This window comes from Alosa pseudoharengus, unplaced genomic scaffold (genome assembly GCF_046254945.1).
Source record: "Alosa pseudoharengus isolate Yale_2024_CS ecotype anadromous, Long Island Sound unplaced genomic scaffold, YU_APseudo_1.1 YU_APseudo_1.1_scf_18, whole genome shotgun sequence".
Classification (NCBI taxonomy): domain Eukaryota; kingdom Metazoa; phylum Chordata; class Actinopteri; order Clupeiformes; family Clupeidae; genus Alosa; species Alosa pseudoharengus.
The window spans coordinates 35019926-35043664 of NW_027468650.1; the positions used below are offsets into that span (position 1 = coordinate 35019926).

General features: G+C 45.4%; 1 long non-coding RNA gene across 2 annotated transcripts; it reads left to right on the plus strand.

The window, feature by feature from the left end:
• The first annotated feature begins 2171 nt into the window (after positions 1 to 2171).
• On the plus strand, positions 2172 to 9141 carry LOC143131421 (uncharacterized). Of its 2 annotated transcripts, XR_012988102.1 has the most exons (4): positions 2186 to 2250; positions 2918 to 3090; positions 7761 to 7851; positions 8293 to 9141. It is a non-coding gene; the product is annotated as an uncharacterized LOC143131421 (long non-coding RNA). The 2 variants fall into 2 exon arrangements; XR_012988101.1 differs by lacking the exon at positions 2918 to 3090 and having other exon boundaries at positions 2172 to 2250.
• The last annotated feature ends 14598 nt before the right edge of the window (positions 9142 to 23739 follow it).

Sequence of the window (23739 nt, forward strand, 5' to 3'; positions counted from 1 at the left end):
CCTACAGTAAGCACTTAAACAAGACAAATTTCTAGAGCTGTTAAGCGATTAACAAAAATCAATCTGATTAATTAGCCTACTCTGTGATTAATTAATATAAATTAATCGCATGCATCCACTTTTGCTATGAACATATTTTAAAAACAATTTTGGCAGATGAGTGAATCAATGAAGAACCAGACAAACATTATAGACTTTTAAGTTCAACATCTCTCTTTTATTACGATTTTCCCTTTGGCGCAGGCATCAGCGTATAGTTTTTTTGTCCATTCAAACATGTTGTAGATTTTAATTCACATATAATTATGTGATTATCTTGTTGCCTTTTCTATCCAGTAGGTGGCAGTACAGGATAAGAAATAGAGCAATTCAAGTAATTGAGAAGGAAAAGATTAAACTAATCAGTAGGAAAAATGAGTCAAAGAAAAGCAGTGTACAAGTACAAACAGAAATGTAATGTTTCAAGTTTTTAAGTGTGCAACAAATGTAGTCGATTTAGTAGTTAGTCGGTCATAGGGTAGGCTAAGTAAACAATCCGTTTGCAAAGGTAACTTTGACATGGCTGGCGGCTAGCATTATTATCATCAAGAGGTGTGCTAACTCGTACCTCCAGATTGCTTTGCATTGAGGTGATACTTCAGACTTGACGAGCTCCTATGGTAGGCAACGGAAATTCCTTACAGCAAGTGCTCTTGTCTGCCGCCCTCAGTCAGTGTAGCCAGACTGTACTGGGTCAAATTTCACTATGAAATGCAATTAATCAGTGTTATTTTTTTTTTACACATTATTCTTTCTGTAATTAATTAATCGGATTAACACGTTACTTTGACAGCCCTACAAATTTCATTGAACTACAACTTGTCATTTTTCATTGAAATAGACCTACAGTAAACACATGGACTTTTGTACTGTTTTCTTCACCAAATAGGCAATACTATACAGTACTTTCTCTAAATTTGCCTTAGAATCAGAGATTCAGACTTACCGGTATGCAAGAAATCTCTACCACCTGTGAATAGATGTTTTACTTTTGTTTAGCACAGGGAGACCAATAGTTTTAACTGTTTTGCAAAAGTGTGTGAGAAATGTGTGAACCCAATGAAAACGTGTGAGCACATTTGCCACATTCTGCTGTGCAAAGAAGGTGTTAATGAAGACCAAGTGGATCCCAGTTTCTTTAAGCAGGTCAAAGCAATCGAGAAAAACTGTTGCATCCCATCATCCCCCTTACCTGTCTCTCCTACAGATAGTGAGTCCTCTTCGTATCTTTGCCCAGGGGCCCAGTGGCTTATAATCTGTCCATGGTGGATACATTTTAGCTTTTTCCATGAGGTTAGAACTCCATGTTGTGAGAGACACTTTTTTCCACCCCTGCCCTTCAATAAATCTGTGCACACCAGTGCTAATCAGTGTGATCAGAATGACACATGAAAAGGTGATAAACACATTAAGCAGAGCTACATAACATTATTAGATATTATTGTAAAACCAAAAACACCCATGTGTCAATGAATGTAATAGAGTTAACTGACTGAACTGACATCATACAGGTTTGATGTAGATTCCATGCTAGATTATGACATGCCAGGAAATAATCCATTCCTGACTAGCCTAATTAATTAGCCTACAAGTGGCTTGAGTTGCTGAATAACTGGGACTTTGATTGGATTTGTGTTTTATGATCAGATTAACTGAAAATGTTTCTTTTTGGCAACACTCAAGGTGGGATTGGTAGGCTATGAAAAATGATAGGCTGTAACCAACCCCATGCCAAAGGATAAGCCTATGTTGGAGGGTTTTTGATGATGTGGGAATCTCATAGCCTACATTTCATAGACTAGTGTAAGGATAATTACCAGGCTGATGATAATCCTCTCAATCATATATGGATTCTTGATCAACTACTGTGTGGGCCTATTGTGGGCCTACCGTCACATTTCCAAAGGAACAGTTAACTATAGGGACATGAAATGTAATGAAATGTATACCTTGTCATGTCTTGAGTGATTCACTCTCACTACAACAATGGTCTCAAGTCTCATCAAAGTACTCCTCATGTGATCTCAAATCAGCTGACCTCCAACCATGTGATCCCAAATCAGCTGACCTCCAATCATGTGATCCATATCAATGTAACCAACCACAAACTAGGTAGCCTATTTAAGTGAAGTTCACAGATCATTCTGGGAGCTATTCTGTAGTCAGAATCTCCCGCACCACCTTGGTGTGTAGCCATCATCCTCTGAGCTGGTATGTTCATTCTCTGATTGTTTCATATGGTTTCCTAAATGTTCCTTTAACCTGTTTTCGTAACTTTCACATTATTCATTTAGATGTACTTTCTAAAATGTATTGGATGAGTAACTTATACCTGACAAATAAATGTATGCTCTGATCCGCATAGCCTTTCCGAGTACTTAATGACCATAGTCGTAGTCTAAGGTAACGGTGTTGCCACAATTATGACTGGGATTAGTTATCGCCGCCGTAGAAGCTAATTTCTAACAGTTTGTCAGCGATGGTATAGACAAGACGGCGAAACCTTGGCTCAACCTGAACCCTCTGTAGCACAGGGTGTAGTAGACTGCTAGCGCGCTGATGAGTTTAGCAGTCCGAGTCAGCACTGTAGCCTCTGTCCTCCTCCAGAAGCAGTACATGTTGTGTTTTGTAGGAACCGCCCGAATTAAACGGCCGAGGAGGAGTTAGACCAAAGATGTCTAGACCTACGTAACATTATTCCTAGAAGTAACGTGTATCATAAGAAAACAAGTTAGGCATTCTCCTTGACAGTCTATATTGTGGGTTTACCAACCTACTATGAATATTGTTTTTACATTGAACTGAAACTTTCCATATTTAGCGGATTCAGATTTATTAGGTTAACAGGGGTTCTATAATCAATTGTTATTTCCAACAGCGCGCGGAAGCTTTACGATTTCCTTCGACCACTCCCAGTTCCCTCATTGGTCCTGACGAGTGACGTCTTATAGGTGCAGTGCCTGTTCAAACATGCTATTCCTGTAGCCCAATTACATGCCTGCAGGTAGGCCTGCTTTAAAAATAGGATGATAAGGAAAAACATAATTCCAGGTAAGCATTCAATAATGAATACAGATAATATAATAATATAATAAATGTGAAGTGAGCAGAATTTAAGCATGGCTGCATGTGACATTTTTTACAAATCAAAATGATATAATCCTAACAGCTGTTTTGAGTCAAGGATATATGCTTAGCCTATTGAATAACTTGATGATGGAGAAAACAAACCATTTTGTGGAATGATGCATCATATGAAATTTGCAACGGTGTGACTCAAAATCAGTCTCTGGTGGCCTATAAGTGACATCACACTCTGTCTGCCACTCGTTGCTTGTCGCTGGTTATGCTTTGCATGTGTGGCATTCTGAGACGTTATTTAATTCGGGACCATCGTCGCTCGTTTCAATTTAGGACCTTGTAGTTGGAACTGTCGTTTGCTTATTCGAAGTCTAAAGACAGTCCAAAGTAGCTGAGGCTATTCATATAAGTGACATCACACTCTGTCTGCCACTCGTTGCTTGTCGCTGGTTATGCTTTGCATGTGTGACATTCTGAGACGTTCTTTAATTCGGGACCATTATCGCTCGTTTCAGTTTAGGACCTTGCAGTTGGAATTGCCGTTTGCTTATTCAAAGTCGAAGTCTAAAGACAGTCCAAACTAGCCTGTAGCCAAAGCCTGCAGACAGTCCAAAGTAGCCTGTAGCCAAAGTAGACAGTCCAAAGTAGCCTGGGCTATTCGAAGTGTCCGTTTATTGCACATAATTTCTTACGTCATTTTGAAGAGCCACTGCATACCTGTGTGTATTGGCGTGTTGTTGCAAAATCCGCGGAGTTCACTTTATTGTTGAGGTCAGACATGTTACGTTTTTACCCGTGTAACCTACACTGATCCAGTTCTGCCAAAGCCCTGCTTCTATCCTCACTGGTAGCTTACAGTACAGTGGTGTGTGGGAGGAGGAGTGGCTAGCCAATGGCGAAAGCCAATGTGCTTCTTTTACCGATATCTTTTGCATTTCTTATTCAAACAACGATTCAAATTTGGCACTGCACTTACTCATGCCCGTAGCAAGACACCTGCCAAGTTTGAAATCAGTCTGACAAACGGTCAGTGAGATATGCGTGCCACAGACACACACACAGACGCTTCTTGCGACATGATTTGCATATCAATGAACAAAAACATAATCAACACAAAAATGCACGGGGTTGGTTGGAACACCTATGTTATAGTCCTTTGCAGTAGCCTACTCCTTTTGCTTTTGTTTGAAGTGCTCATCTATATCACTGCCTGTAGGGCTTTGCTGATGTCTTTCCTGTGTGTTTTTCTTCAGTAGGGCCAACCGTCAAGACCAAATTGGTCCCTACCGATTTTTTTTTTTACTTGAAATGTTTAAAAATGTCTGAAATGCTTCCAAGTGTAAAACTATGTTCAGTAATTACCAGTGTTGGGAGTAATGCGTTACAAAGTAACGCGTTACTGTAATTCCACTACTTTTAGTGGTAACGAGCATGTAACGAAGTATTTTTGTAAATCCAGTAACGCAATTACAATTACTGAAATTTCAAAGAGTTCGTTACTTGCGTTACTCTGTTGATCTTGAATGAACGACTGCAGACAAGATGCACATTTGCTGCTTTGTCTCCCGACCTTAGCTGTGTTTCCAGCGATTGTGTTTCATGTTTAGATTGCAGATGCATTCTTTACAGTTAATAGGAGCCTCCTCACATTCCTCCTTATTTCGGATTTATGCTAAAACACACAAGAGTGCATTACGCTACAATTTAAATGGGCATCTTAAAAGCCTTTTCCCTTTCGTTTCCATCTCGTAAGCTCCACTACAGTAAAAGCGCATTGTTGTTTATCTCCGCTCTTTTTCGCCTATTGCGCAAAAGCCTCGTTATATCAATTTCTCATTCTTACAACATAGCCACGCCACAACACCAATAGGCTATACGGTAGCCTATAGCCTTGTCACAAGCAAGCACACGTTTAACTCGAGAGGAAAATGCAGATTTCATTTACCAGATAAAGAAACCTCCAAATAGCCTACCGTACGTAACAGCGACTTGAGTTATTTGCACAGTAGGCTACATTGACGTCCATAGTGTTATGGATTCATTTGTCTGCGACGGAACATGCAACTTCTCTCTGGAACACCTTATCAGCTGAAGAGTAACCTTCTGCATAGTGCGCGACAATCCCAAACTCTCAGATGCATTAGAACTTATTTCGGTAGGTCAGCACTTGTGCAGCGCAGGCTTTTCCCAAACTGGTGGTGCTTAAAATGCTATATAATACAACTGTGTTCAAAGCAGGATGAGGATAACCTAAGGTTATGTGTGTGTGAGCAGACAATAACTGCTTTGAAAATAGGCCATTTAACATTGTTTCACATTACATCCCATTGAACGAATTCCATGTAGCCTACAGAAGGATTGCAATAATAATGATAATAATAACTTATTACTATATTGCAGAAGGCAAGTAGTAGGCAAGCAGTAGGCAGTGTACTGTACATATCGATCAAACTACCTAGATGGTGAGGGTGGCGCAAAACAAGGTCAGGGAGGCCTTCATGCATTGTAGAATGTTTTGTGGTCGGAAAAAGTTTGAGAACTCATGCACAAGGCTATTGATTTGAAGGCCCGTTGAAACTACAATAAATAGGTCCAAAAATTAGGTTTATTGTGTGTGTGACTGTTCAGTACTGTTCATATTGACATTTTAAAAGCAGACTTAAAAGTAACTCAAAAGTTACTTTCTCTAGTAACTAATTACTTTTGATATACAGTAATTGGTAACGTAATTGAATTACTTTTGAAAGAAGTAACTAGTAACTGTAACTAATTACTAATTTTCAGTAACTTGCCCAACACTGGTAATTACAATAACAATGTTAAAATAAAGATTGATGATGTTTTTATGTGTAAAAGTTTATAGATTTGTCACAAAATAGCCATATTGAAACACCGTCTGGCCGTTTCCGCTGTCTCGCGTTGTTTTACGCTACGTGCCCTCTGCTTAGCGTCTTCCCGATCGCCCGCGACATCTTATGAAGCAGAGTTTGTAACTGTTTGCGTCCTGTTTCTTGTGCTTTTTTACTGAGGGCAATCATATGAATCATTGATATCCATTGCAACACCCAGAGGAGTAAAAAATAATTTTACAAAATAGGGGAATGCCCCGATCGGCGGACTTTGACCTACGCACGCACGCGCGCGCGCAGTAGCCGGCAGTCACGAGACTCTAATCATGTATAATGAGCACTGCATTAATCAGCGTCTCCGTAGCACACATGGGAAAGGCAGCGCTGTGCTACATAGCACTTTAAGAATGTCATCGCAGGTTCGAATCCGGCCTGAAACACCGTCTGGCCGTTTCCGCGGTCTCAAGTTGTTTTACGCAACGGTGCCCTCTGCTCAGCGTCTTCCCGATCGCCCGCGACATCTTATGAAGCAGAGAACCTGAGTGTTTGTAACTGATTGCGTCCTGTTTCTTGTGTTTTTTTACTGAGGGCAATCATATGAATCATTGATATCCATTGCAACACCCAGAGGAGTAAAAAATAATTTTACAAAATAGGGGAATGCCCCGATCGGCGGACTTTGACCTACGCACGCACGCAGTAGCCGGCAGTCACGAGACTCTAATCATGTATAATGAGCACTGCATTAATCAGCGTCTCCGTAGCACACATGGGAAAGGCAGCGCTGTGCTACATAGCAGTCTAAGAATGGCATCGCTGGTTCGAATCCGGCCTGAAGCACCGTCCGGCCGTGTCCGCGGTCTCACGTTGTTTTACGCGACGGTGCCCTCTGCTCAGCGTCTTCCCGATCGCCCGCGACATCTTATGAAGCAGAGTTTGTAACTGTTTGCGTCCTGTTTCTTGTATTTTTTTACTGAGGGCAATCATATGAATCATTGATATCCATTGCAACACCCAGAGGAGTAAAAAATAATTTTACAAAATAGGGGAATGCTGCGATCGGCGGACTTTGACCTACGCACGCACTCACGAAGTAGCCGGCAGTCACGAGACTCTAATCATGTATAATGAGCACTGCACTAATCAGCATCTCTGTAGCACACATGGGAAAGGCAGCGCTGTGCTACATAGCACTTTAAGAGTGTCATCGCAGGTTCGAATAAGGCCTGAAGCACCGTCCGGCCATTTCCGCGGTCTCGCGTTGTTTTACGCGACGGTGCCCTCTGCTCAGCGTCTTCCCGATCGCCCGCGACATCTTATGAAGCAGAGAACCTGAGTGTTTGTAACTGATTTCGTCCTGTTTCTTGTGTTTTTTTACACTGTTAAAAATGACTCTGGGGTATAGTAATATATATTCCTTGAAAAATAGTAATGTTTACACTGTAATATTAATTTTGGAGGGAACTCAATAAAGATAGAGAAAATTACACAATTAATTTGTGTATTTAATTTACTGAGTGGGACGAGTAAATCTTACAAGAGATGTTCAAATGTTATTTAAATGTATTTCTGTTAAGGCACTACATCTGAAAATACTAAGTAACTTTTATTTAGAAATTATAGGTCTTAATTTGCACATGCGCAGTGAGTCACATAGGCATATCGAGGCAACAGACAAGTTCAACAAGACGGAATCGATAGCGGGAATCGCCATTTTGCCAAATGTTGTTGCACGTAAGTATTCTCTTTCTACTTCTATGTTTGAGTTCATTTATGGCTATCTGTCCACAGAATCAGAGCATTGAGGAGAGACGTGAAGCAGTCATTCGTGGCCTCATTTTGTATTTTGGAGAGAAAGAGGAGGACCTTTTCAAAGTGCCAGGTAAGATGAGTAAAAATTATTTAGCATAATTTCCCAGCCTTCTGCTGAAGTATCAGATTTTGCCTCTCAATCAATATTGTATAACTCTGAAGCCTTTATCTGCAAAATCACTGCTTGCTACTGCACAGTAACAAAAGTGTTGGGACAGTTGTGCAGAGGCACACGATTTAAAGGACAATAGCGTATTATGGATAGGCAGCTAAAGCTAACCTATTGAGGCATTTATAGAGCAATACAGTAGTTTCAGTTACTATGCCCCATTAGATGCCTGTGCCTCTGCCTGTTCATAACTCGGCCTACTTGGCAAATGCGGCCATTCTTTTTCCTAGCTCATAGTGATCTTGAACAACAAGATCTTTAAAAGTCCTTAATGCTGAAAGTCTTATGCTGTGTTCTATGCTTATTATTTTTTTTATTATTATTCTTGTAAATTGTATGCAGGACCACCTTTGCAGTGATGTCACTCAACACATCCTGAAAATTCTTGTGGTCCTGCGGAAGATCCAGTGGATGTAGCCATCCTCCTAGAAGGCAAGGAGATCTTGCATGGATGCGGGAATCCTGCGAAAGCGTGTGCTTTGGTCATGGGGGTAATTTATGCCCTAAATTGGCATACCCTAAAACACTGCAGTACATTTCAGAAAGTTTTCCTTGAACTAGATTTCCTGAAGCTGTCCCCAAAAATAGTGGGATTGAAATCCCAAATTACGTTAATACTTCCAGCTCACAGCTTCTAACTAAGCATTCTGTTATCTTTCTCTATTCATATTGTTAACAAGTTGTATTGTTAACATGATCTTAAATAAATATGTCACGTTTTGGGTCAGTTTACTCATTTTCCACCTCCCCTAGAGTTAAACACTTGAGTTGCCTTTCTTCTGTTCATCCAGCCATTGTCTCAGTTTGATGTTAGTGTTTTTAGCTTCTGGTTAGCATAGATTATTGAATCCTTTGTTGCCAACTAGCATCTCGCCCATGAAGGAGGCTAATGGGTGACATGCTAGAGCAACAAAGGATCCGATGATCTATGCTAACCAGAAGCTAAAAACACTAACATCAAACTGAGACAATGGCAGGATGAACTGAAGAAAGGTAAAACTCAACAGTTTAACTCTAGGGGAGGTGGAAAAATAGTAAATTGGCCCAAAAGGTGGCATATTCCTTTAATGTACATTTTGACTGCCCCCTTTTGACTGCAAGTTTTATTTGTATGATCATTATTTGTCTTTATTATGATTATTTTGGCAGTATTAACTTTAATTTGCTAAAGATGACCTATTAAAAAATAAATGGTTAAGAATTGTATTGTGATTTGTGGTATTAACATTCATCACAGAGAATTAAGCAACATTTACATAAGAAGTTAAGTAATATTCAATTAATAGTGATATTCCAATATGAATATAATTAATTAACATTTACTCAATATTTCTGATTGCTCATATATATGTTATTGGTAAATTTGGTAAATTTTACTTGATTATCATAAGTAAGTTGCACTCAAGGTTACAGCATTAAAATTTACTCAAAAAAACTGAGTGCAAATTGTTACTAAGATTTTTTTAAGTAAATTCTATGAGTTATTTTTTTCAGTGTACTGAGGGCAATCATATGAATCATTGATATCCATTGCAACACCCAGAGGAGTAAAAAATAATTTTACAAAATAGGGGAATGCCGCGATCAGCGGACTTTGACCTACGCACGCACGCACGCAGTAGCCGGCAGTCACGAGACTCTAATCATGTATAATGAGCACTGCATTAATCAGCGTCTCCATAGCACACATGGGAAAGGCAGCGCTGTGCTACATAGCACTTTAACCATGTCATCGCAGGTTCGAATCCGGCCTTAAGCACCGTCCGGCAGTTTCCGCGGTCTCACGTTGTTTTACGCGACGGTGCCCTCTGCTCAGCGTCTTCCCGATCACCCGCGACATCTTATGAAGCAGAGTTTGTAACTGTTTGCGTCCTGTTTCTTGTGCTTTTTTACTGAGGGCAATCATATGAATCATTGATATCCATTGCAACACCCAGAGGAGTAAAAAATAATTTTACAAAATAGGGGAATGCCTCGATCAGCGGACTTTGACCTACACACGCACGCACGCACGCAGTAGCCGGCAGTCACGAGACTCTAATCATGTATAATGAGCACTACATTAATCAGCGTCTCCGTAGCACACATGGGAAAGGCATCGCTGTGCTACATATCACTTTAAGAATGTCATCGCAGGTTCGAATCCAGCCTGAAGCACCGTCCGGCAGTTTCCGCGGACTCACGTTGTTTTACGCGACGGTGCCCTCTGCTCAGCGTCTTCCCGATCGCCCGCGACATCTTATGAAGCAGAGAACCTGAGTGTTTGTAACTGTTTGCGTCCTGTTTCTTGTGTTTTTTTACTGAGGGCAATCATATGAATCATTGATATCCATTGCAACACCCAGAGGAGTAAAAAATAATTTTACAAAATAGGGGAATGCCGCGATCAGCGGACTTTGACCTACGCACGCACGCACGCAGTAGCCGGCAGTCACGAGACTCAAATCATGTATAATGAGCACTACATTACTCAGCGTCTCCGTAGCACACATGGGAAAGGCAGCGCTGTGCTACGTAGCACTTTAACCATGTCATCGCAGGTTCGAATCCGGCCTTAAGCACCGTCCGCCAGTTTCCGTGGTCTCACGTTGTTTTACGCGACGGTGCCCTCTGCTCAGCGTCTTCCCGATCGCCCGCGACATCTTATGAAGCAGAGAACCTGAGTGTTTGCGTCCTGTTTCTTGTGTTTTTTTACTGAGGGCAATCATATGAATCATTGATATCCATTGCAACATCCAGAGGAGTAAAAAATAATTTTACAAAATAGGGGAATGCCGCGATCAGCGGACTTTGACCTACGCACGCACGCACGCAGTAGCCGGCAGTCACGAGACTCTAATCATGTATAATGAGCACTGCATTAATCAGCGTCTCCGTAGCACACATGGGATAGGCAGCGCTGTCCTACATAGCACGTTAAGAATGGCATCGACGGTTCGAATCCGGCCTGAACCACCGTCAGGCAGTTTCCGCGGACTCACGTTGTTTTACGCGACGGTGCCCTCTGCTCAGCGTCTTCCCGATCGCCCGCGACATCTTATGAAGCAGAGAACCTGAGTGTTTGCGTCCTGTTTCTTGTGTTTTTTTACTGAGGGCAATCATATGAATCATTGATATCCATTGCAACATCCAGAGGAGTAAAAAATAATTTTACAAAATAGGGGAATGCCGCGATCAGCGGACTTTGACCTACGCACGCACGCAGTAGCCGGCAGTCACGAGACTCTAATCATGTATAATGAGCACTGCATTAATCAGCGTCTCCGTAGCACACATGGGAAAGGCAGCGCTGTGCTACATAGCACTTTAAGAATGGCATCGCCGGTTCGAATCCGGCCTGAAGCACCGTCCGGCAGTTTCCGTGGTCTCACGTTGTTTTACGCGACGGTGCCCTCTGCTCAGCGTCTTCCCGATCGCCCGCGACATCTTATGAAGCAGAGAACCTGAGTGTTTGCGTCCTGTTTCTTGTGTTTTTTTACTGAGGGCAATCATATGAATCATTGATATCCATTGCAACATCCAGAGGAGTAAAAAATAATTTTACAAAATAGGGGAATGCCGCGATCAGCGGACTTTGACCTACGCACGCACGCAGTAGCCGGCAGTCACGAGACTCTAATCATGTATAATGAGCACTGCATTAATCAGCATCTCCGTAGCACACATGGGAAAGGCAGGGCTGTCCTACATAGCACGTTAAGAATGGCATCGACGGTTCGAATCCGGCCTGAAGCACCGTCCGGCAGTTTCCGCGGACTCACGTTGTTTTACGCGATGGTGCCCTCTGCTCAGCGTCTTCCCGATCGCCCGCGACATCTTATGAAGCAGAGAACCTGAGTGTTTGCGTCCTGTTTCTTGTGTTTTTTTACTGAGGGCAATCATATGAATCATTGATATCCATTGCAACATCCAGAGGAGTAAAAAATAATTTTACAAAATAGGGGAATGCCGCGATCAGCGGACTTTGACCTACGCACGCACGCAGTAGCCGGCAGTCACGAGACTCTAATCATGTATAATTCGCACTGCATTAATCAGCGTCTCCGTAGCACACATGGGAAAGGCAGCGCTGTGCTACATAGCACTTTAAGAATGGCATCGCCGGTTCGAATCCGGCCTGAAGCACCGTCCGGCAGTTTCCGCGGACTCACGTTGTTTTACGCGACGGTGCCCTCTGCTCAGCGTCTTCCCGATCGATCGCCCGCGACATCTTATGAAGCAGAGAACCTGAGTGTTTGCGTCCTGTTTCTTGTGTTTTTTTACTGAGGGCAATCATATGAATCATTGATATCCATTGCAACATCCAGAGGAGTAAAAAATAATTTTACAAAATAGGGGAATGCCGCGATCAGCGGACTTTGACCTACGCACGCACGCAGTAGCCGGCAGTCACGAGACTCTAATCATGTATAATGAGCACTGCATTAATCAGCGTCTCCGTAGCACACATGGGAAAGGCAGCGCTGTGCTACATAGCACTTTAAGAATGGCATCGCCGGTTCGAATCCGGCCTGAAGCACCGTCCGGCAGTTTCCGTGGTCTCACGTTGTTTTACGCGACGGTGCCCTCTGCTCAGCGTCTTCCCGATCGCCCGCGACATCTTATGAAGCAGAGAACCTGAGTGTTTGTAACTGTTTGCGTCCTGTTTCTTGTGTTTTTTTACTGAGGGCAATCATATGAATCATTGATATCCATTGCAACATCCAGAGGAGTAAAAAATAATTTTACAAAATAGGGGAATGCCGCGATCAGCGGACTTTGACCTACGCACGCACGCAGTAGCCGGCAGTCACGAGACTCTAATCATGTATAATGAGCACTGCATTAATCAGCGTCTCCGTAGCACACATGGGAAAGGCAGGGCTGTCCTACATAGCACGTTAAGAATGGCATCGACGGTTCGAATCCGGCCTGAAGCACCGTCCGGCAGTTTCCGCGGACTCACGTTGTTTTACGCGATGGTGCCCTCTGCTCAGCGTCTTCCCGATCGCCCGCGACATCTTATGAAGCAGAGAACCTGAGTGTTTGCGTCCTGTTTCTTGTGTTTTTTTACTGAGGGCAATCATATGAATCATTGATATCCATTGCAACATCCAGAGGAGTAAAAAATAATTTTACAAAATAGGGGAATGCCGCGATCAGCGGACTTTGACCTACGCACGCACGCAGTAGCCGGCAGTCACGAGACTCTAATCATGTATAATGAGCACTGCATTAATCAGCGTCTCCGTAGCACACATGGGAAAGGCAGCGCTGTGCTACATAGCACTTTAAGAATGGCATCGCCGGTTCGAATCCGGCCTGAAGCACCGTCCGGCAGTTTCCGCGGACTCACGTTGTTTTACGCGACGGTGCCCTCTGCTCAGCGTCTTCCCGATCGCCCGCGACATCTTATGAAGCAGAGAACCTGAGTGTTTGTAACTGTTTGCGTCCTGTTTCTTGTGTTTTTTTACTGAGGGCAATCATATGAATCATTGATATCCATTGCAACACCCAGAGGAGTAAAAAATTATTTTACAAAATAGGGGAATGCCGCGATCAGCGGACTTTGACCTACGCACGCACGCACGCAGTAGCCGGCAGTCACGAGACTCTAATCATGTATAATGAGCACTTCATTAATCAGCGTCTCCGTAGCACACATGGGAAAGGCAGCGCTGTGCTACATAGCACTATAACCATGTCATCGCAGGTTCGAATCCGGCCTTAAGCACCGTCCGGCAGTTTCCGTGGTCTCACGTTGTTTTGCGCGACGGTGCCCTCTGCTCAGCGTCTTCCCGATCACCCGCGACATCTTATGAAGCAGAGTTTGTAACTGTTTGCGTCCTGTTTCTTGTGCTTTTTTACTGAGGGCAATCATATGAATCATTGATATCCATTGCAACACCCAGAGGAGTAAAAAATAATTTTACAAAATAGGGGAATGCCGCGATCAGCGGACTTTGACCTACGCACGCACGCACGCAGTAGCCGGCAGTCACGAGACTCTAATCATGTATAATGAGCACTGCATTAATCAGCGTCTCCGTAGCACACATGGGAAAGGCAGCGCTGTGCTACATAGCACTTTAAGAATGGCATCGCCGGTTCGAATCCGGCCTGAAGCACCGTCCGGCAGTTTCCTCTGACTCACGTTGTTTTACGTGACGGTGCCCTCTGCTCAGCGTCTTCCCGATCGCCCGCGACATCTTATGAAGCAGAGAACCTGAGTGTTTGTAACTGTTTGCGTCCTGTTTCTTGTGTTTTTTTACTGAGGGCAATCATATGAATCATTGATATCCATTGCAACACCCAGAGGAGTAAAAAAATATTTTACAAAATAGGGGAATGCCGCGATCAGCGGACTTTGACCTACGCACGCACGCAGTAGCCGGCAGTCACGAGACTCTAATCATGTATAATGAGAACTGCATTAATCAGCGTCTCCATAGCACACATGGGAAAGGCAGCGCTGTGCTACATAGCACTTTAACCATGTCATCGCAGGTTCGAATCCGGCCTTAAGCACCGTCCGGCAGTTTCCGTGGTCTCACGTTGTTTTACGCGACGGTGCCCTCTGCTCAGCGTCTTCCCGATCACCCGCGACATCTTATGAAGCAGAGAACCTGAGTGTTTGCGTCCTGTTTCTTGTGTTTTTTTACTGAGGGCAATCATATGAATCATTGATATCCATTGCAACATCCAGAGGAGTAAAAAATAATTTTACAAAATAGGGGAATGCCGCGATCAGCGGACTTTGACCTACGCACGCACGCACGCAGTAGCCGGCAGTCACGAGACTCTAATCATGTATAATGAGCACTACATTAATCAGCTTCTCCGTAACACACATCGGAAAGGCAGCGCTGTGCTACATAGCACTTTAAGAATGGCATCGCCGGTTCGAATCCGGCCTGAAGCACCGTCCGGCAGTTTCCGCGGACTCACGTTGTTTTACGCGACGGTGCCCTCTGCTCAGCGTCTTCCCGATCGCCCGCGACATCTTATGAAGCAGAGAACCTGAGTGTTTGTAACTGTTTGCGTCCTGTTTCTTGTGTTTTTTTACTGAGGGCAATCATATGAATCATTGATATCCATTGCAACATCCAGAGGAGTAAAACATAATTTTACAAAATAGGGGAATGCCGCGATCAGCGGACTTTGACCTACGCACGCACGCAGTAGCCGGCAGTCACGAGACTCTAATCATGTATAATGAGCACTGCATTAATCAGCGTCTCCGTAGCACACATGGGAAAGGCAGGGCTGTCCTACATAGCACGTTAAGAATGGCATCGACGGTTCGAATCCGGCCTGAAGCACCGTCCGGCAGTTTCCGCGGACTCACGTTGTTTTACGCGATGGTGCCCTCTGCTCAGCGTCTTCCCGATCGCCCGCGACATCTTATGAAGCAGAGAACCTGAGTGTTTGCGTCCTGTTTCTTGTGTTTTTTTACTGAGGGCAATCATATGAATCATTGATATCCATTGCAACATCCAGAGGAGTAAAAAATAATTTTACAAAATAGGGGAATGCCGCGATCAGCGGACTTTGACCTACGCACGCACGCAGTAGCCGGCAGTCACGAGACTCTAATCATGTATAATGAGCACTGCATTAATCAGCGTCTCCGTAGCACACATGGGAAAGGCAGCGCTGTGCTACATAGCACTTTAAGAATGGCATCGCCGGTTCGAATCCGGCCTGAAGCACCGTCCGGCAGTTTCCGCGGACTCACGTTGTTTTACGCGACGGTGCCCTCTGCTCAGCGTCTTCCCGATCGCCCGCGACATCTTATGAAGCAGAGAACCTGAGTGTTTGCGTCCTGTTTCTTGTGTTTTTTTACTGAGGGCAATCATATGAATCATTGATATCCATTGCAACATCCAGAGGAGTAAAAAATAATTTTACAAAATAGGGGAATGCCGCGATCAGCGGACTTTGACCTACGCACGCACGCAGTAGCCGGCAGTCACGAGACTCTAATCATGTATAATGAGCACTGCATTAATCAGCGTCTCCGTAGCACACATGGGAAAGGCAGCGCTGTGCTACATAGCACTTTAAGAATGGCATCGCCGGTTCGAATCCGGCCTGAAGCACCGTCCGGCAGTTTCCGTGGTCTCACGTTGTTTTACGCGACGGTGCCCTCTGCTCAGCGTCTTCCCGATCACCCGCGACATCTTATGAAGCAGAGAACCTGAGTGTTTGCGTCCTGTTTCTTGTGTTTTTTTACTGAGGGCAATCATATGAATCATTGATATCCATTGCAACATCCAGAGGAGTAAAAAATAATTTTACAAAATAGGGGAATGCCGCGATCAGCGGACTTTGACCTACGCACGCACGCACGCAGTAGCCGGCAGTCACGAGACTCTAATCATGTATAATGAGCACTACATTAATCAGCTTCTCCGTAACACACATCGGAAAGGCAGCGCTGTGCTACATAGCACTTTAAGAATGGCATCGCCGGTTCGAATCCGGCCTGAAGCACCGTCCGGCAGTTTCCGCGGACTCACGTTGTTTTACGCGACGGTGCCCTCTGCTCAGCGTCTTCCCGATCGCCCGCGACATCTTATGAAGCAGAGAACCTGAGTGTTTGTAACTGTTTGCGTCCTGTTTCTTGTGTTTTTTTACTGAGGGCAATCATATGAATCATTGATATCCATTGCAACATCCAGAGGAGTAAAAAATAATTTTACAAAATAGGGGAATGCCGCGATCAGCGGACTTTGACCTACGCACGCACGCAGTAGCCGGCAGTCACGAGACTCTAATCATGTATAATGAGCACTGCATTAATCAGCGTCTCCGTAGCACACATGGGAAAGGCAGGGCTGTCCTACATAGCACGTTAAGAATGGCATCGACGGTTCGAATCCGGCCTGAAGCACCGTCCGGCAGTTTCCGCGGACTCACGTTGTTTTACGCGATGGTGCCCTCTGCTCAGCGTCTTCCCGATCGCCCGCGACATCTTATGAAGCAGAGAACCTGAGTGTTTGCGTCCTGTTTCTTGTGTTTTTTTACTGAGGGCAATCATATGAATCATTGATATCCATTGCAACATCCAGAGGAGTAAAAAATAATTTTACAAAATAGGGGAATGCCGCGATCAGCGGACTTTGACCTACGCACGCACGCAGTAGCCGGCAGTCACGAGACTCTAATCATGTATAATGAGCACTGCATTAATCAGCGTCTCCGTAGCACACATGGGAAAGGCAGCGCTGTGCTACATAGCACTTTAAGAATGGCATCGCCGGTTCGAATCCGGCCTGAAGCACCGTCCGGCAGTTTCCGCGGACTCACGTTGTTTTACGCGACGGTGCCCTCTGCTCAGCGTCTTCCCGATCGCCCGCGACATCTTATGAAGCAGAGAACCTGAGTGTTTGCGTCCTGTTTCTTGTGTTTTTTTACTGAGGGCAATCATATGAATCATTGATATCCATTGCAACATCCAGAGGAGTAAAAAATAATTTTACAAAATAGGGGAATGCCGCGATCAGCGGACTTTGACCTACGCACGCACGCAGTAGCCGGCAGTCACGAGACTCTAATCATGTATAATGAGCACTGCATTAATCAGCGTCTCCGTAGCACACATGGGAAAGGCAGCGCTGTGCTACATAGCACTTTAAGAATGGCATCGCCGGTTCGAATCCGGCCTGAAGCACCGTCCGGCAGTTTCCGTGGTCTCACGTTGTTTTACGCGACGGTGCCCTCTGCTCAGCGTCTTCCCGATCGCCCGCGACATCTTATGAAGCAGAGAACCTGAGTGTTTGTAACTGTTTGCGTCCTGTTTCTTGTGTTTTTTTACTGAGGGCAATCATATGAATCATTGATATCCATTGCAACATCCAGAGGAGTAAAAAATAATTTTACAAAATAGGGGAATGCCGCGATCAGCGGACTTTGACCTACGCACGCACGCAGTAGCCGGCAGTCACGAGACTCTAATCATGTATAATGAGCACTGCATTAATCAGCGTCTCCGTAGCACACATGGGAAAGGCAGGGCTGTCCTACATAGCACGTTAAGAATGGCATCGACGGTTCGAATCCGGCCTGAAGCACCGTCCGGCAGTTTCCGCGGACTCACGTTGTTTTACGCGATGGTGCCCTCTGCTCAGCGTCTTCCCGATCGCCCGCGACATCTTATGAAGCAGAGAACCTGAGTGTTTGCGTCCTGTTTCTTGTGTTTTTTTACTGAGGGCAATCATATGAATCATTGATATCCATTGCAACATCCAGAGGAGTAAAAAATAATTTTACAAAATAGGGGAATGCCGCGATCAGCGGACTTTGACCTACGCACGCACGCAGTAGCCGGCAGTCACGAGACTCTAATCATGTATAATGAGCACTGCATTAATCAGCGTCTCCGTAGCACACATGGGAAAGGCAGCGCTGTGCTACATAGCACTTTAAGAATGGCATCGCCGGTTCGAATCCGGCCTGAAGCACCGTCCGGCAGTTTCCGCGGACTCACGTTGTTTTACGCGACGGTGCCCTCTGCTCAGCGTCTTCCCGATCGCCCGCGACATCTTATGAAGCAGAGAACCTGAGTGTTTGCGTCCTGTTTCTTGTGTTTTTTTACTGAGGGCAATCATATGAATCATTGATATCCATTGCAACATCCAGAGGAGTAAAAAATAATTTTACAAAATAGGGGAATGCCGCGATCAGCGGACTTTGACCTACGCACGCACGCAGTAGCCGGCAGTCACGAGACTCTAATCATGTATAATGAGCACTGCATTAATCAGCGTCTCCGTAGCACACATGGGAAAGGCAGCGCTGTGCTACATAGCACTTTAAGAATGGCATCGCCGGTTCGAATCCGGCCTGAAGCACCGTCCGGCAGTTTCCGTGGTCTCACGTTGTTTTACGCGACGGTGCCCTCTGCTCAGCGTCTTCCCGATCGCCCGCGACATCTTATGAAGCAGAGAACCTGAGTGTTTGTAACTGTTTGCGTCCTGTTTCTTGTGTTTTTTTACTGAGGGCAATCATATGAATCATTGATATCCATTGCAACATCCAGAGGAGTAAAAAATAATTTTACAAAATAGGGGAATGCCGCGATCAGCGGACTTTGACCTACGCACGCACGCAGTAGCCGGCAGTCACGAGACTCTAATCATGTATAATGAGCACTGCATTAATCAGCGTCTCCGTAGCACACATGGGAAAGGCAGGGCTGTCCTACATAGCACGTTAAGAATGGCATCGACGGTTCGAATCCGGCCTGAAGCACCGTCCGGCAGTTTCCGCGGACTCACGTTGTTTTACGCGATGGTGCCCTCTGCTCAGCGTCTTCCCGATCGCCCGCGACATCTTATGAAGCAGAGAACCTGAGTGTTTGCGTCCTGTTTCTTGTGTTTTTTTACTGAGGGCAATCATATGAATCATTGATATCCATTGCAACATCCAGAGGAGTAAAAAATAATTTTACAAAATAGGGGAATGCCGCGATCAGCGGACTTTGACCTACGCACGCACGCACGCAGTAGCCGGCAGTCACGAGACTCTAATCATGTATAATGAGCACTGCATTAATCAGCGTCTCCGTAGCACACATGGGAAAGGCAGCGCTGTGCTACATAGCACTTTAAGAATGGCATCGCCGGTTCGAATCCGGCCTGAAGCACCGTCCGGCAGTTTCCGCGGACTCACGTTGTTTTACGCGACGGTGCCCTCTGCTCAGCGTCTTCCCGATCGCCCGCGACATCTTATGAAGCAGAGAACCTGAGTGTTTGTAACTGTTTGCGTCCTGTTTCTTGTGTTTTTTTACTGAGGGCAATCATATGAATCATTGATATCCATTGCAACACCCAGAGGAGTAAAAAATTATTTTACAAAATAGGGGAATGCCGCGATCAGCGGACTTTGACCTACGCACGCACGCACGCAGTAGCCGGCAGTCACGAGACTCTAATCATGTATAATGAGCACTTCATTAATCAGCGTCTCCGTAGCACACATGGGAAAGGCAGCGCTGTGCTACATAGCACTTTAACCATGTCATCGCAGGTTCGAATCCGGCCTTAAGCACCGTCCGGCAGTTTCCGTGGTCTCACGTTGTTTTGCGCGACGGTGCCCTCTGCTCAGCGTCTTCCCGATCGCCCGCGACATCTTATGAAGCAGAGAACCTGAGTGTTTGTAACTGTTTGCGTCCTGTTTCTTGTGTTTTTTTACTGAGGGCAATCATATGAATCATTGATATCCATTGCAACACCCAGAGGAGTAAAAAATAATTTTACAAAATAGGGGAATGACGCGATCAGCGGACTTTGACCTACACACGCACGCACGCACGCAGTAGCCGGCAGTCACGAGACTCTAATCATGTATAATGAGCACTACATTAATCAGCGTCTCCGTAGCACACATGGGAAAGGCAGCGCTGTGCTACATAGCACTTTAAGAATGGCATCGCCGGTTCGAATCCGGCCTGAAGCACCGTCCGGCAGTTTCCGCGGACTCACGTTGTTTTACGCGACGGTGCCCTCTGCTCAGCGTCTTCCCGATCGCCCGCGACATCTTATGAAGCAGAGAACCTGGGTGTTTGTAACTGTTTGCGTCCTGTTACTTGTGTTTTTTTACTGAGGGCAATCATATGAATCATTGATATCCATTGCAACACCCAGAGGAGTAAAAAATAATTTTACAAAATAGGGGAATGCCGATCAGCGGACTTTGACCTACGCACACACGCACGCAGTAGCCGGCAGTCACGAGACTCTAATCATGTATAATGAGCAGTGCATTAATCAGCGTCTCCATAGCACACATGGGAAAGGCAGCGCTGTGCTACATAGCACTTTAACCATGTCATCGCAGGTTCGAATCCGGCCTTAAGCACCGTCCGCCAGTTTCCGTGGTCTCACGTTGTTTTACGCGACGGTGCCCTCTGCTCAGCGTCTTCCCGATCGCCCGCGACATCTTATGAAGCAGAGAACCTGGGTGTTTGTAACTGTTTGCGTCCTGTTACTTGTGTTTTTTTACTGAGGGCAATCATATGAATCATTGATATCCATTGCAACACCCAGAGGAGTAAAAAATAATTTTACAAAATAGGGGAATGCCGATCAGCGGACTTTGACCTACGCACGCACGCACGCAGTAGCCGGCAGTCACGAGACTCTAATCATGTATAATGAGCAGTGCATTAATCAGCGTCTCCATAGCACACATGGGAAAGGCAGCGCTGTGCTACGTAGCACTTTAACCATGTCATCGCAGGTTCGAATCCGGCCTTAAGCACCGTCCGCCAGTTTCCGTGGTCTCACGTTGTTTTACGCGACGGTGCCCTCTGCTCAGCGTCTTCCCGATCACCCGCGACATCTTATGAAGCAGAGTTTGTAACTGTTTGCGTCCTGTTTCTTGTGCTTTTTTACTGAGGGCAATCATATGAATCATTGATATCCATTGCAACACCCAGAGGAGTAAAAAATAATTTTACAAAATAGGGGAATGCCGCGATCAGCGGACTTTGACCTACACACGCACGCACGCACGCAGTAGCCGGCAGTCACGAGACTCTAATCATGTATAATGAGCACTACATTAATCAGCGTCTCCGTAGCACACATGGGAAAGGCATCGCTGTGCTACATATCACTTTAAGAATGTCATCGCAGGTTCGAATCCAGCCTGAAGCACCGTCCGGCAGATTCCGCGGACTCACGTTGTTTTACGCGACGGTGCCCTCTGCTCAGCGTCTTCCCGATCGCCCGCGACATCTTATGAAGCAGAGAACCTGAGTGTTTGTAACTGTTTGCGTCCTGTTTCTTGTGTTTTTTTACTGAGGGCAATCATATGAATCATTGATATCCATTGCAACATCCAGAGGAGTAAAAAATAATTTTACAAAATAGGGGAATGCCGCGATCAGCGGACTTTGACCTACGGACGCACGCACGCAGTAGCCGGCAGTCACGAGACTCTAATCATGTATAATGAGCACTGCATTAATCAGCGTCTCCGTAGCACACATGGGAAAGGCAGCGCTGTGCTACATAGCACTTTAAGAATGGCATCGCCGGTTCGAATCCGGCCTGAAGCACCGTCCGGCAGTTTCCGCTGACTCACGTTGTTTTACGTGACGGTGCCCTCTGCTCAGCGTCTTCCCGATCGCCCGCGACATCTTATGAAGCAGAGAACCTGAGTGTTTGTAACTGTTTGCGTCCTGTTTCTTGTGTTTTTTTACTGAGGGCAATCATATGAATCATTGATATCCATTGCAACACCCAGAGGAGTAAAAAAATATTTTACAAAATAGGGGAATGCCGCGATCAGCGGACTTTGACCTACGCACGCACGCACGCAGTAGCCGGCAGTCACGAGACTCTAATCATGTATAATGAGCACTGCATTAATCAGCGTCTCCGTAGCACACATGGGAAAGGCAGCGCTGTGCTACATAGCACTTTAAGAATGGCATCGCCGGTTCGAATCCGGCCTGAAGCACCGTCCGGCAGTTTCCGCGGACTCACGTTGTTTTACGCGACGGTGCCCTCTGCTCAGCGTCTTCCCGATCGCCCGCGACATCTTATGAAGCAGAGAACCTGAGTGTTTGCGTCCTGTTTCTTGTGTTTTTTTACTGAGGGCAATCATATGAATCATTGATATCCATTGCAACATCCAGAGGAGTAAAAAATAATTTTACAAAATAGGGGAATGCCGCGATCAGCGGACTTTGACCTACGCACGCACGCAGTAGCCGGCAGTCACGAGACTCTAATCATGTATAATGAGCACTGCATTAATCAGCGTCTCCGTAGCACACATGGGAAAGGCAGCGCTGTGCTACATAGCACTTTAAGAATGGCATCGCCGGTTCGAATCCGGCCTGAAGCACCGTCCGGCAGTTTCCGTGGTCTCACGTTGTTTTACGCGACGGTGCCCTCTGCTCAGCGTCTTCCCGATCGCCCGCGACATCTTATGAAGCAGAGAACCTGAGTGTTTGTAACTGTTTGCGTCCTGTTTCTTGTGTTTTTTTACTGAGGGCAATCATATGAATCATTGATATCCATTGCAACATCCAGAGGAGTAAAAAATAATTTTACAAAATAGGGGAATGCCGCGATCAGCGGACTTTGACCTACGCACGCACGCAGTAGCCGGCAGTCACGAGACTCTAATCATGTATAATGAGCACTGCATTAATCAGCGTCTCCGTAGCACACATGGGAAAGGCAGGGCTGTCCTACATAGCACGTTAAGAATGGCATCGACGGTTCGAATCCGGCCTGAAGCACCGTCCGGCAGTTTCCGCGGACTCACGTTGTTTTACGCGATGGTGCCCTCTGCTCAGCGTCTTCCCGATCGCCCGCGACATCTTATGAAGCAGAGAACCTGAGTGTTTGCGTCCTGTTTCTTGTGTTTTTTTACTGAGGGCAATCATATGAATCATTGATATCCATTGCAACATCCAGAGGAGTAAAAAATAATTTTACAAAATAGGGGAATGCCGCGATCAGCGGACTTTGACCTACGCACGCACGCAGTAGCCGGCAGTCACGAGACTCTAATCATGTATAATGAGCACTGCATTAATCAGCGTCTCCGTAGCACACATGGGAAAGGCAGCGCTGTGCTACATAGCACTTTAAGAATGGCATCGCCGGTTCGAATCCGGCCTGAAGCACCGTCCGGCAGTTTCCGCGGACTCACGTTGTTTTACGCGACGGTGCCCTCTGCTCAGCGTCTTCCCGATCGCCCGCGACATCTTATGAAGCAGAGAACCTGAGTGTTTGCGTCCTGTTTCTTGTGTTTTTTTACTGAGGGCAATCATATGAATCATTG